A 14,985-nucleotide genomic window follows, 5' to 3' on the forward strand; every position below is an offset into this window, starting at 1 on the left:
ATACTGATTTCAAAATCATTTAGAATATTAGTTGCTCTACAATAATTAGACAGTGAAGCTGTATTCTCTGCTTCAGTAAATACCCACAAGTCTTTATAATACATTTTAATAGCGTTTTTTAAGGACCACATTACAGAAAATAAATGAATGTATTTTATTTATTTAAGAGACTTGATATATGAATTATCCACGGAATGTCTTGCTATGAATGTATTTACAAGAGCCTCCAGTGAATAATGCTCCTTGAAGTGTCACACTGCACGTATTGTTATAATTGGTTTAATATCTGCTCAAGTAAGCTGGTACTGCTTTCTCTCTCTTCATTTCCCCAGCCTCCCCCACCCTCCTCCCACAAATAAGAAAGGGCATTTTTGACCACATTCTGAGGGGGTTTCTATTTCCAGGTTAAATTTGAGTGCCAGTGAAAAATAATTTATTCTAATGGAGGTGAGCAGAGACGAGATGGGAAAGCACATCACATGGGAGCAGAGGCGAAGGAGGATTAAGACCCGCAAGCAGCGAAATCCAAAAATACTGGTTGCTGGGAGATTGGTATAGCGGTATAGCAAAATGTCATTGTGAGTCAGCACTCAGTAATGTGAGTCATCTGTGCCTGACTGGATAAAACAATGCCTGAGGAGAAGAAGCCAGCTCCGAAGAAGGATGCCAAGAAAACCATCACTAAACCCTCAGCGAAGGGCAGCAAGAAGCGCAGAAAGTCGAGGAAGGAGAGCACCATCAGAGCAGGCCTGGGAGCGGAAGGAGCAGCGTGGCGGCATACCATTCCAGGGAACAGCACATGCTGGAGCAGGAGAGCAACGGCAGTGAAGAGGGACGTCACTAAGATCCAGGTCGGTGATTGGAGCGTGGACAGATACAGCAGGAGCGGCGAGGCCGAGGCGAAGGAGCAGCAACAAATAGCAGAGGGACGTGATTGGGCCCAGGAGAAGCGTGAGTTCGGGGCCAGGGGCTCAGGGGCAACATGGGCCAGCCCACACTGCGATACGTGTGCGCACTAGGCTCGTGCAGCAGAGCTGGTCTCCAGTCGTCTTAGTTAATCGTTGCCACTGGACCAAGACCTAGCTCTGTCAAGCCCGTGTGGTGGCTGGTCACCACACGTTAAAAAAATCCACGCACAGGCATCTTCCACCCTTCGTGATTTAGTTCGGGACCTGGAATATTCGGTCCTTCATTGAAACACCTGTGAACTTTTTGACGTGGAAGCAAGTCATCCTCGATTCGAGGGACGCCAATGATGATGGTGAATGTGAGTCATTGAGTATTTGCTCAATAATTTCTCTTTGCCAATTCTCTTTATGTGGTCATTGGCACTCCCCATTCAAAAAAAATGATGTCATTTGCTCCTGATTTTTTACAAAGACTTAGGACTGGATTTTGCCACCCGGGAGACAACGGGAAACCCGCAAGTTCAGGGCGGTGGGGGGGTCCGAGTCCCTGGGTGGGGTTCCAATTGGAGGTGCGAACCCGGGGGTTGGAGTTCCAGGCCCGGTGGGGGGGGCAGTGGGGGTGGTTCGATCCCTGGGGAGGCCAGATCTCCAACTCTGGGAGGTGTGGGCTGATGGTGGGAGAGCTTGGGGGTCGGAAGGAAGCATTCCTGCTTCTTCCGGCCCACAAGGATTGCTCCCCGAGGTTGAGACTGCCTCGTTGCAGCCACCGGGAATCCCGAGCCCCAGGATCCCTAGCCGCCTGCAGTAAAACCTGCAAAGCATGGTAAAATAGAGGCTTCAGGCCTCATCATTATATGTAAATTGCCAACCACCTCTTGGCAGTGGGTTGGCAGCACCCCCCCGCCCCCTCCCCCCAAAGTGAAAGGTGAAAGTGGACGGGTTGGGATCGAAGTTCACATTTTTTCAACTTTCACTTTTCCCCCTCCATACCTCCAACCCACCCACCGTTACCTCAGAAAATTGCAGCTTTAATGTTGGAAAAAATTTAAAATGTGCATTTAACATGTATAATCATATTGATTGTGATCGCTCATTATTAGAGAGATAGATAGAGATGGAGAGATAGCTGGATAGACAGACAGACAGACACAGATAGAGAGAGAGAGATAGATAGATAGATAGATAGATAGATAGATAGATAGATAGATAGATAGATAGATAGATAGATAGATAGATAGATAGATAAAGAGAATATTAATCTGCAAGATCAGAAGCAACTCCTGATTCTTATCCAATTATCTAACGATTTGAAACTCTTCAGATTATTTAACAGGAACTCAATAGGAAGTGAAACTATTTGTGTCCATATTTCTAGGGTTTGTGACTCACTAATCAAAATGTGAAAATGTGTTACTGCATTCAAAGGAGGTGTGTGTCTGTGAGTCTGTGTGTGTGAGTCTGTGTGTGTGTGAGAGTCCGTGTGTGTGTGTGTGTGTGAGTCTGTGTGTGTGTGTCAGTCTGTGTGTCCGTGTGCCAGTCTATGTGTGTGCAGTTATGCGATTGTGCACACATACATGAGAGTTCTACTGAAATATTTTGAAGAAGCCCTAATTCACCGTTGAATCTTTGAACCTTTATAATTTTCAACTTTAGAGCTGCAGTTCAAGCAATTTCTTCTTGTAGGTTATAAGTTTACTTTAAAATTTGAAAAATAATACAGCCAAATATAAAAAAGAAAAATATGACCATCACCTCCAGATCAAAAGCAAAATACTGCGGATGCTGGAAATCTGAAATAAAAACAGAAAATTGTTGTTTTAAGGGGCTGGGCATGATGGAGGTGGGGAAGTCAGTGGATCAGACTTTTCATGTATAAAATGCGCTGTGCAATTTATTGGTAGGGCAGTTTCATCTTTATGATTGACTGCAAAACAAATCTGCAGGTACAGCGCACCTGTCAGGGGCAACTACAAGGAAAAGAAAAGGAAATGATAAAGGAAATACAGGTACTTATTGGAGGTTGGGTCAATCTGTGCCACATCAAGAGCAGCAAAGACATAAATCTTGCCTGTCCTCTTAGTCATTAAGGAGAAGTGTGCAGGCGTAAGGGAACCTTAAAGAAAATAATTTATTGTAATACTGTTACAATAACTTTCTAGGTTAGCAGAGAAATAATGCAGGAGACATAACATAAAACATAGCAACATAGAAAATAGGTGCAGGAGTAGGCCATTCGGTCCTTTGAGTCTGCACCACCATTCAATAAGATCATGGCTGATCATTCCTTCAGTACCCCTTTCCTGCTTTCTCTCCATACCCCTTGATCCCTTTAGCCGCAAGGGCCATATCTAACTCCCTCTTGAATATATCCAATGAACTGGCATCAACAACTCTCTGCGGCAGGGAATTCCACAGGTTACCAACTCTCTGAGTGAAGAAATTTCTCCTCATCTCAGTCCTAAATAGCCTGCCCCTTATCCTAAGACTGTGTCCCCTGGTTCTGGACATCCCCAACATCGGAAACATTCTTCCCGCATCTAACCTGTCCAGTCCAGTCAGAATCGTATATGTTTCTATGAGATCCCCTCTCATCCTTCTAAACTCTACTGTATAAAGGCCCAGTCGATCCAGTCTCTCCTCATATGTCAGTCCAGCCATCCCTGGAATCAGTCTGGTGAACCTTCACTGCACTCCCTCAATAGCAAGAATGTCCTTCCTCAGATTAGGAGATCAAAACTGAACAAAATATTCCAGGTGGGGCCTCACCAAGGCCCTGTACAACTGCAGTAAGACTTCCCTGCTCCTGTACTCAAATTCCCTTGCTATGAAGGCCAACATACCATTTGCCTTCCTCACCGCCTGCTGTACCTGCATGCCAACCTTCAATGATTGATGAACCATGACACCCAGGTCTCGCTGCACCTCCCCTTTTCCTAATCTGCCGCCAGTCAGATAATATTCTGCCTTCGTGTTTTTGCTCCCAAAGTGGATAGCCTCACATTTATCCACATTATACTGCATCTGCCATGTATTTGCCCACTCGCCTAACCTGTCCAAGTCACCCTGCAGCCTCTTAGCACCCTCTTCACAGCTCACACCGCCACCCAGTTTACTGCCATCTGCAAACTTGGAGATATTACACTCAATTCCATCATCTAAATCATTAATATATATTGTAAAGAACTGGGGACCCAGCACTGAGCCCTGCGGCACTCCAGTAGTCACTGCCTGACATTCTGAAAAGGACCCGTTAATCCCGACTCTCTGCTTCCTGACTGCCAACCAGTTCTCTATCCACGTCAGTATATTACCCCCAATACCATGTGCTTTGATTTTGCACACCAATCTCTTGTGTGGGACCTTGTCAAAAGCCTTTTGAAAGTCCAAATACACCACATCCACTAGTTCTCCCCTGTCCACGCTACTGGTTACATCCTCAAAAAATTCCAGAAGATTTGTCAAGCATGATTTCCTTTTCATAAATCCATGCTGACTTGGACCAATCCTATCATTGCTTTCCAAATGCGCTGCTATTTCATCCTTAATGATTGATTCCAACATTTTCCCCACCACTGATGTCAGGCTAACTGGTCTATAATTACCCGCTTTCTCGCTCCCTCCTTTTTTAAAAACCATTTCATTTTTTGTGATTCTTGGAGTTTAAATAAGGAAAAACACTTTAGGCTATTTAAATATTGGCACTTCCACAACGAAAGAGAAATGATCATCAGTTTCCATTATAGAATGTTTTTTAAATGAAAGAAGTACATGCCTAACCACTGGAAGCACATCAGTGTCTATCAATCCGGAGTTTCAATATTTGTCATGATTTAGGACTGAATTTTCGCCACCATTCTGCGCCTTTTTTTTGGCCTACGTTGTTTTTTTTGGAGCAGACTAAAATCTGCAAGTTTCATAGAAACATGGAAAATAGGTGCAGGAGTAGGCCATTCAGCCCTTCGAGCCTGCACCACCATTCAATAAGATCATGGCTTCTTTCCCGCTTTCTCTCCATACCCCTTGATCCCTTTGGCCGTAAGGGTCATATCTAACTCCCTCTTGAATATATCCAATGAACTGGCCTCAACAACTCTCGGCGGTAGAGAATTCCACAGGTTAACACCTCTCTGAGTGAAGAAGTTTCTCCTCATCTCAGTTCCTTATCCTTAGACTGTGTCCCCTGGTTCTGGACTTCCCCAACATCGGGAACATTCTTCCTGCATCTAACCTGTCCAGTCCCATCAGAATTTTAATATGTTTCTATGAGATCCCCTCTCATTCTTCTAAACTCCAGTGAATACAGGTCCAGTCTCTCCCTCATATGTCAGTCCTGCCATCCCGGGAATCAATCTGGTGAACCTTTGCTGCACTCCCTCAATAGCAAGAACGTCCTTCCTCAGATTCGGAGACCAAAACTGAACACAATATTCCAGGTGAAGCCTCACCAAGGCCCTGTTCAACTGCAGTAAGACCTCCCTGCTCCTATACTCAAATCCCCTAGCTATGAAGGCCAACATACCATTTGCCTTTTTCACCACCTGCTGTACCTGCATGCCAACTTTCAATGACTGATGTACCATGACACCCAGGTCTCGTTGCACCTCCCCTTTTCCTAATCTGCTGCCATTCAGATAATATTCTGCCTTCGTGTTTTTGCCACCAAAGTGGATAACCTCACATTTATCCACATTATACTGCATCTGCCATGCATTTGCCCACTCACCTAACCTGTCCAAGTCACCCTGCAGCATCTTAGCATCCTCCTCACAGCTCACACCGCCACCCAGCTTCACCAAAGTTCTGCGCCATCCTAAACTACTTACGCTGCTTTTTTTAGTTCCCGATTTTTTATGTCACTGGGGGTGCCGGCTGCGCCATTTCTGGCCATTTAAGCGAGTTTGGCCAAGTAGGATTTTTTCAAAAACGGCGCACTGCACCGTTCTGAAAAACCTTAGCTGAACTTAAGAAAATCGGTGCAGAGAAGTGGAAAGCAACACAGAGAAGTTGCCATTGTTTTAGTGGAGCTGAAGACACGGCACCGGGGGCGGGGAGGCCTTTTGGCCCGGGATAGCAACGGCACCGGTACCTGGGGCTCTACAAAAAAGCGGTAACCTAATGTGCGATTGTGTGTGGAATGACTTTCATCTAAAATTTAAATAAATAAATATTGCAGAGTATGATGGTTTGTCATTACAATCTTCTAATAAACAGAAGTGAAGAGATCTTGACAATGGTAATATGTACCTGCATCTGTTTTGCCGAATCTTGTATGTTTCACTTTGAAGCCTCAGCCCTTTAGTGTGTCCCTTGTTACCCTGACAGCCTCAGTTTTGCGGCGCAGACCTTAAGCTCCACGCACAGAGCTTAAGGACAATCTGCGCCGCTCCAAAATGAAAGGTTATGCCAGCGAAACTTGGAATTTTTTTTTTGCCGCAGTCAGCCATTAAAAAAAAAATCAGACGTGCCTCTACAACTGCGCCAAAAATCGTCCATGTGGAAAATTGGCCCCTTAGACTTAGACTTGAATTTAGATGTGGGAAAACAGCACACTCATTTACCATCTTTAATTATTGTTGCATTAGTTAAATGTTTGAACAACTATTTGTATTGTTAAACAAAGTGTTGAAACAAATATTAGAACATGAGGGTTGCCTATTTACAAATTAAATTCATGTGTACAGCTCTACAATGTGGTATCACCATGCAGGTTTAGATTCAGTGACTAGAAAAAGCTTCACCTAACAGGGCCAATACATGTACTCTGAAATGCTCTGTTCCTAATTTTATTCTCAGAAGGGGTTGCCACCAACCACATTTTCATTATTACTGTATCAACTTCTCATTTTTCCTAAAGTTAAAAATTATCCAACTATATTTGCCCTGTGGTATAGCCGGGACTCTTCACACGCCCTTCACGTGCACAGAAACATATTTTGTAAATTAGACGACCTGTCTATTCATAGCACTTTTTTTTCCCAAACAACGATGTTTATCATCATTTCCTGGTTTACTTGACAGACCACCTTCCTGCCAATTCTACGCTATCTACTGCTTGGCACAAGCAGTCAATTCTGATTTAGTGCCCTCACAAAAAGGCTTGTGTAACAACTATCAGCCACACATAACAAATACCAACTCCTAATTGTCTGGAAGTGCAGTAATGTTTTTTTAAATATGGTTCAATACAAAGATTTTATTGATGGCTGCCAATTTTCTGCAGAACAAGAGTATAATAAGCAGCAGATGTGAGTAAAGAATAACTGAAACACTACACAAATCATGTAAAAATAAAAGAAAAAACAGAAAATAATTTTTGAATATTTCCAAATAAACAATCATGCGATTTGGTTTCTGGTACCATTAACTCTGCAGGCAAATTTGTGAACTTTAATTCCACGGTAAAGTTATTCATAAAAATAACAGACAGAGAGGATTGATCACAAGGACATAATCAAGTCAATGAATTTTGTAGGTGACAAACTTTATGCAGTTTACACCAATCATCTGAGTTCTGAGATTGGACTTGACCACAGCCTTGAAATCAGCAAAACGTTATTTAGATTACTGTGGACATTTCCTTTGATCACCAATGTTTAATCATTTTAAGCCACAGCCCTATATCTCGAAGCTATTAAAGGAATCAATTAGTTCGGAGTTTCTAAATTACCAGCACTTGTTTATCTTATAGTTCTATTATATAGGACCATTAGGAATAGGAGTAGGCTATTCAGTTCCTCGAGCCATTCAATTAGATCATGGCAAATCTGTACCCCAAATCCATTGACTCACTTTTGCTCCTTTGTGTACAGTTCTGGTCACCACGTTACAGGATCAATGTGATTGCACTGGAAAGGGTGCAGAGATGATATTTACAAGAACGTTGCCAGGACTGGAAAATTTTAGCTATGAGAAAAGATTGGACAGAAACAAAGAAACATAGAAAATAGGTGCAGTAATAGGCCATTCAAGCCTGTACCACCATTCAATAAGATCATGGCTGATCATTCACCTCAGTATCCCTTTCCTGCTTTCTCTCCATACCCCTTGATCTCTTTAGCTGTAAGGGCCATATCTAACTCCCTCTTGAATATATCCAACGAACTGGCATCAACAACTCTCTGCGGTAGGGAATTCCACAGGTTAACAACTCTCTGAGTGAAGAAATTTCTCCTCATCTCAGTCCTAAACGGCTTACCCCTTATCCTTAGACTGTGTCCTCTGGTTCTGGACTTCCCCAACATCGGGAACATTCTTCCTGCATCTAACCTGTCCAGTCCCGTCAGAATTTTATATGTTTCTATGAGATCCCCTCTCATCCTTCTAAACTCCAGTGAATACAGACCCAATCAATCCAGTCTCTCCTCCTATGTCAGTCCAGCCATCCCGGGAATCATCTGTTGAACCTTCGCTGCACTCCCTCAATAGCAAGAATGTCCTTCCTCAGATTCGGAGACCAAAACTGAACACAATATTCCAGGTGAGGCCTCACTAAGGCCCTGTACAACTGCAGTAAGACCTCCCTGCTCCTATACTCAAATCCCCTAGCTTCTTCACCGCCTGCTGTACCTGCATGGCAACTTTCAATGATTGATGTACCATGACACCCAGGTCTCGTTGCACCTCCCCTTTTCCTAATCTGTCGCCATTCAGATAATATTCTGCCTTCGTGTTTCTGCCCCCACATTTATCCACATTATACTACATCTGCCATGCATTTGCCCACTCATCTAACCTGTCCAAGACACCCTGCAGCCTCTTAGCATCCTCCTCACAGCTCACACCATCTTCAGCTCTTATCAGCACTTCAGTTTCTCTGGCCCCTACTGCATCAAAATCCACAGCTGCTATTTCCAGCAGAGACAGTGTGGAACCTCAGTGCGCTGCTCAACTCCAAGCTCAGCTTCCTCCAAAAACCTGCTCTTTTGCCATGGCCACTTTCTTCCAGCTCCACATCGCCTGTCTTCGCCACATCTCATCCCTTCTGCTGCTGAAACCTAACTCTATGTCATCATCACATCAAGGCCTTGACTTCTAATACCTGTCTAGCTGGCTTCCCACCTCAACCCTCCATAAGTTTCAACTCATCCAAAATGCTGCAGCCACATCCGTACCAAAAAAACGTTCTACACTCCCATTACCCCCATCCTTTCCGAGCTCCACTGGCCTCCCATGCCCCTGCGTTCCAATTTCAAAATGCTTGTTTTGAATCCATGAAAGGCCATCAACCTGAAAAGTTAACTATTTCTCGCTCCAAAGATGCTGCCTGACCTGTTGAGTGTTGCCAGCTTTTTCTGGGCTTTTTCTTGATTTCTAGCATCCGCAGTATTTTGCTTTTGTTCAAAATATTTGTCCTTGTTTTCATGCAATCATACAGCACAGAAAGAAGACATTTGGCCCATCGTGCCTGTGCGGGTTTCTTGATGGCCTCCTCCAATACTATGTTCATCATCTCCTGCCTTACGTCTCTGCATGCACCATTAGTCCATTAATACTGGACTCCTCTTGCATTTCTGCTACACCACTGGTGGTCACTCAGCCACTAAGGTTTTGCCCTCTGGTGCTCTCTACCCAGTTCTGTTTACTTTGTCACAGCACGCGTTTTCAAAGTTTTCCTCAAAATTTTCCTCTTTGATCATACTGTTGGTTCCCCTCACTGATCCCTCCTTTTCCCCTTACCCCGTGTTTGGTATCCATTGCACGTTTTTGATAAAAATGCAGCAGTTTGTCCATGGTGTATTTTGTTCTTTCTTTTCTTCGTGGTACCTCCAGGATTAAAATATATTCTCTTAAAATCTATGCCACACATCAACTGGACTTGGGAGAGAATTTACATTTAACCCTGTCTGGAATGTATTCCTCACACACAATGTTGTCAGTGAGACATCATATACTAAGATTTTAATTGCAACCTTGTTTATCCATTTGCTTTCGTCTGTGAATGGTCAATTGAAGACAAAATTGGTTTTAAAACAAGATGAATATGTCCAGCATCTAACATGTTTTCAGTTTATAGATTAAGGGGGCGAAATTTCCCTCTGCCCCAAATGGGGCGGATAATTTGAATTGTGATTATTCTTCATCCGAATCCTTGGGGCAGAGAATGTAGCGAAATTGCCCTCTTTTTCTTTTTCAATGTGTTAGGGCGGTGTATCGGGTGGTAGTGGGTCAGGAGCAGGGCAGAAGGCAAGCGGTGCCATTAGCGCCTTGCTGATGCGTCACAACGTCCCTCCCTATAGTTAAAGGGGAGGGCCACTGCAAGCTCTGCAGCCACTCTAGTTTGTGCCCACTGGGCCACCAGGGAGGGCTTCAGCTGGGCCAGCAGTCCGGCACCCAAGAGTGGGTGCCAGGCTGCTGTTGGCGACCCGGCCGAACCTGTGGCCACCATTGTTGGGACGACTTCAGAGTTGGCCGACAATTAAAATAAACTGACAGCCGCGACAGTGCGCCCTCCCCTTTAAGGTAGACGTGTCGCCCAGCCACTGGCAGCTTCCCGCCGGGAAAAGCTGTCGGGGGTACCGAGCGGTAGTGGCTCCGCTCCTGCAGGACAATTTCCCTTGCGGGCGGAAAGGGGTCACCACTGGCTGGTAAGGGGTTGGCACGTGCCGACGGAGCAGGCAAGCGGGCAGGACAGAAACCTGGGGCAACTTCTGATGGGTCGGACCATCCACCTGCCCCCGGTCGGAAAGGCCTTACCGCCCCATTATTGCCTGTTAGAGGCGCTAATGGACCTTAAAGGAGGGGGCCAATTTCGGCCCCCAAGTACTTTTGCAAACCTTTGCACCTGGATACCTAAATTCAAATGTGTCAATCATCCCTTGGTTTTCTGAGATCAAAAGGACCAAAGCAGGTTAATAATCCCAAAAGGAGCTCCTGTTTGCCAGTTCTGCGTATCCCATACTACTGCAGTCTGTGTGGTGGCCATTTTAACCTAATCTTTAATTCCTTTTTCCCCATGTACACTATCCACCATTATCATTTCCCACCTTATTATAGAGTGATCTGAAAGATCTTCCTGCACACAAGAAACATTATATAAATGCAAGTTATTGTTCTGGTTGTAAACAAGTATATTGTTTGCTCAGGACATACTATAACTCAGATTATTTCATGCATCAGGTCATGTTTCTGTTCATAGGAAGCAAGTGCTTGTCTGTCTATGCCTGTGGACTTTTAGTTGGGCACAAGCATACAGTATCCGATGGCAGTGGTAGTGCGATAAAATAAATAATTATAATCAGGCGAGTGATCCTGCCAGCCTGATTTTCCTCTGCATTCTGCTTAGGTAATGCTTCACTCACAGGCCTTAAAGACAAAAGACTACCCTGTGATTGTTAACCTATTATAACCTATTCATATTGTCAAAATGGAGTTTTTCTACAATGCCGTGTTAAGCCAGTCACAGTTAGTGCTGTGTCATGGTAATTATGGAATTAAGTTTCATTGTTATGCTTATGGAGAAGACTTCATTTGATTTCTATTTTTAGTAACATTTTAAATGCATTTACGAAGATTCTTCTGGTCAGCATTTCGTGAAATTATAAATGCTTTTTGAGTGCATTTATGATTTTATTGGAAATACTGACCAGAGAAATTTTCAAGAATGCATGTACACACAAGGACCAGAGCAATTCTTCCCCATATGACACAGATTTTGTTGATTTTTGCTGTCAATGATTCTTGGAACTGCACTACTTTGATGATCAAACTTTACTGTTATGTTGATGGTGACTGAACCAGTAGCACTGTTCAAGACCCTGAAGTTTTCCAAGTGAGTGAAAAAATAATTGTAATTTGTTGTAGTGCTATATTATACTCACATTAATGGGCCCAAGTTTCGGCCTCAGTTGCTCCTGATTTTTTGGAGCAACTGGTGTAGAACGGAGTATCTTAGAAATTCAAATTCTCGGCATTTAGTTTGCTCCAGTTCTAGTCAGTTAGAACAGTTTCACTTTGGAACAGAATTTTATTTTCAAAAGGGGGCGTGTCCGGCCACTTACGCCTGTTTTCAAAGTTTCGGCAGTGAAAACTTACTCCAAACTAACTTAGAATGGAGTAAGTGAAGATTTTTGTAAGCTGGAAAAAACCTTGTCTACACTTTAGAAAATCAGGCGTAGGTTACAAATCAGGCGTAGGGAATGGGGGAGGGGGTATAAAGGGGAGTTTACAAACATTAAACACTTCAGTTTTACAAATAACGAGCCATCATCAATAATAAATGATAAAAATATCAATAAATCAACCAATAAATCAATCAAAAAAAATTAATAAGAAATAATTTTTTTTTAAATCAACAAATAAAACATTTTTTACTTACCGACTGCAGTACCGGGAGCCCTCCAACAACATTCTGGGATGCCCCCCCCAGTGTGTCTCTGTCAGTGTCTCTATCTCTCTGTCTGTCTGTCTGTGTGTGTCTCTCACTCTCTGTCTGTCAGTGTCTGTGTTTCTGACAGCGAGGGGAGGGGGAGGAGGTAGGTAGAGGGAGAGAGGGGGGGAGCAGAGGGGAGGGGAGGGAGGGAGGCAGAGGGGGAAGGAGGGAAGGGGGAGAAGGGGGGGAGAAGAAGGGGAAGGGGGGAAGGAAAGGAGAAGGGGGGGAAAGGAGAAGGGGGAAAGGAGAAGGGGGGAAAAGGAGAAGGGGGGGAAAGGAGAAGGGGAGGAAAGGAGAAGGGAGGGGGGGAGGAGAAGGGGGGGAAGGAGATGGAGGGGAAAGGAGAGGGGGGGGGAAAGGAGAGGGGGGGGAAAGGAGATGGGGGGGGGGGAAGGAGAAGGGGGAGGGAGGCTGAACCGGCCGGGCCCGAGACTTCGGGCAGGGCCCGTCCCCAGCACCAGATTTACAGGTAGGTGGCGTTGGGTCGGGTCGGGTCCGGGGTCGGGAGCGCGGGTCCGGGGTCGGGAGCGCGGGTTGGGGTCGGGAGTGCGGGTCGGGGTCGGGGGGGCGGAGGGAGGAGGGAGGTCGGGTTGGTTCGGGTAGAGGGAGGGAGCGCGGGTCGGGTCGGGTCGGTTCGGGGGCGGGGGGAGGGAGGTCAGGTTGGGTCGGTTCGTGTCGGGGGCGGGGGAAGGGAGGTCAGGTTGGGTCGGGTCCGGTCCGGATGGGGGGAGGGGGGGTCGGGAGCACGGGTCAGGTCGGGGGGGTGGTGGGAGGGAGGGAGAGGGAGGTCAGGTCGGGTGGGGTGAGGGGGGGAGCGTGGGTCGGGTCCAGTCCGGGGGGTCGGGTCCGGGGGCGGGCGGGTGGGGGGGGGGAAGCGGGAGTCGGGTCGGTGTCGGGTCCGGTCCGGGGGCGGGAGGGAAGGGGGAGTCGAGTCGGGTCGGGAGGAAGCAGGAGCTGGGCGTGGGAGGCAGCCTTATGCACGCAGCCCAGTGAGGCCATTCGGCCAGGGCTAGGGGCTGCGTGCTTCGGGCCCCTCCCACACAGTTTTGGGCGCCTGGAGCTACTGCACATGCGCGCCCACTGTAGCGTGCATGTGCAGAGGTCCCGGCACTGTTTTCAGCGCAGGGACCTGGCTCCGCCCCCCACAGCTCGTGCTGCACCACGCCCGACTCCAGAGGACTAGCAGGGAGCCAGAGAATCTGTAAGTTTTTTTTAGGTGCACTTTGTGGCGCGAAAAACGGGCGTCCAGGTCGGGGCTGCGCCTTTCTAGGCGCGGCCCGAAACTTGGGCCCATTAACTGGTGACTGGGGCTGCTTATTTAAGTCACTGTTATATATAGATACCATCCCTGAGCCATTATGAGCAACACACACTAAACTTTGACTTAAATCCAAATCACAAATCATTTATCCTTCTCTTCCTGCCTTCAAGTGAGATTGTTTGTAACTGGTTAATAACAAAGACAGAAAAAAAAGCCATCTCCCAGTACCAAAAAAAGAGGCAACAGGAAAGCTGAAACGAGAAAATGTGCAATAATTGGCACACAAAGGGCTACAGCATGGAAAATGTGAAACTCATCACTGTCAGTTTTATCAACATCCTTTCATTGTAGTACCTCACTATTTGCAGAAATGTAGGCCACTGGATTTATTATTCCAAAGTGCCCAGGCTTTTTAATGGTCTGGAGCCAATAGATTCCAATAGAGCTGTGCAATATTTACCAACACAGTTATCCATATCCTTTAACACATGAGCACATGACCTTTAGTTGTTTCTGCATCATTTGATTCCAATTGTTCATCATTCAGAAGAGTATTATCCCATTATGGTTGCTGGTGGAACTATGTGGATATTAGTTTTTATATGAGTTGTGAGACCTGAAACAATTATGAGTTTGATGGTACCCAGTCCTGAGATCACTGTATAATCATTGATTTTAGTCCAAGAGTAGACATTATTCCTTATTAAACAATAACAACTTGCATTTATACAGCACTTTTAATGTAGTAAAATGTCCCAAGGCATATTATCAAACAAATTTTGACACCGAGCCACATAAGGAGATATTATGGCAGATGACCAAAAGGAGGTAGCTTTTAAGGAATCTTAAAGGAGAAAAGAGAGGTAGAGATTGCAGAAACATAATCAGGAAAATAGAAACATGATCGGTCGAAAGGAAAGAATAACAGTTTGGCATGGAGAAAAGGAGAGTGGCAAAAATATGGAAAAAAGATTAGCAATTTTGTTTTGAAATTAGACCTTCAATGTATCCTTTAAAAAGGAAACATTGCTATGATTGATTTTGGCTCCTTCTATAACTTGTAGGGCTTGACTTGACTTAATCTAGTTTTTTTTATTCATTCCGGGATGGCCAGCATTTATTGCCCATCCTTAACTGTCCTTGAGAAGGTGAGCCGCCTTCTTGAACCGCTGCAGTCCTTCTGATGAAGTTACTCCCACAGTGCTGTTAGAGAGGGAGTTCCAGGATTTTGACCAAGCGATGAAGAAAGAATAGTGATATATTTCCAAGTCGGAATGGTGTGTAACTTGAAAGGGAACTTGTAGGTGATGGTGCTCCCATGCGCCTGCTGCCCGTGTCCTTCTAGATGGCAAGAGGTCATGGGTTTGGGAGGGACTATTGGCAAGTTGCTGCAGTGCATCTTATAGATGGTACACACTGCAGTCACAGCACACCGATGGTGGAGGGAG

The 14,985-nt window shown here is 45.3% G+C and overlaps 1 protein-coding gene across 8 annotated transcripts in view; it reads right to left on the reverse strand.

The window, feature by feature from the left end:
• bach2b (BTB and CNC homology 1, basic leucine zipper transcription factor 2b) overlaps positions 1-14,985 on the reverse strand; it is a 388,463-nt gene that overhangs the window by 273,736 nt on the left and 99,742 nt on the right. Inside the window, exon 1 of one of the 8 annotated variants that reach the window (XM_070885373.1) lies at positions 2,661-2,699. The exons of the other annotated variants lie outside the window; for them this stretch is intronic. The gene's annotated coding sequence lies outside the window, so the exon portion shown is untranslated. Of the gene's footprint in view, positions 1-2,660; positions 2,700-14,985 lie in introns of those variants that run through there. 8 annotated transcript variants of the gene reach the window in all.

Source organism: Pristiophorus japonicus, chromosome 7 (genome assembly GCF_044704955.1).
Source record: "Pristiophorus japonicus isolate sPriJap1 chromosome 7, sPriJap1.hap1, whole genome shotgun sequence".
NCBI classification, from domain to species: Eukaryota; Metazoa; Chordata; class Chondrichthyes; family Pristiophoridae; genus Pristiophorus; species Pristiophorus japonicus.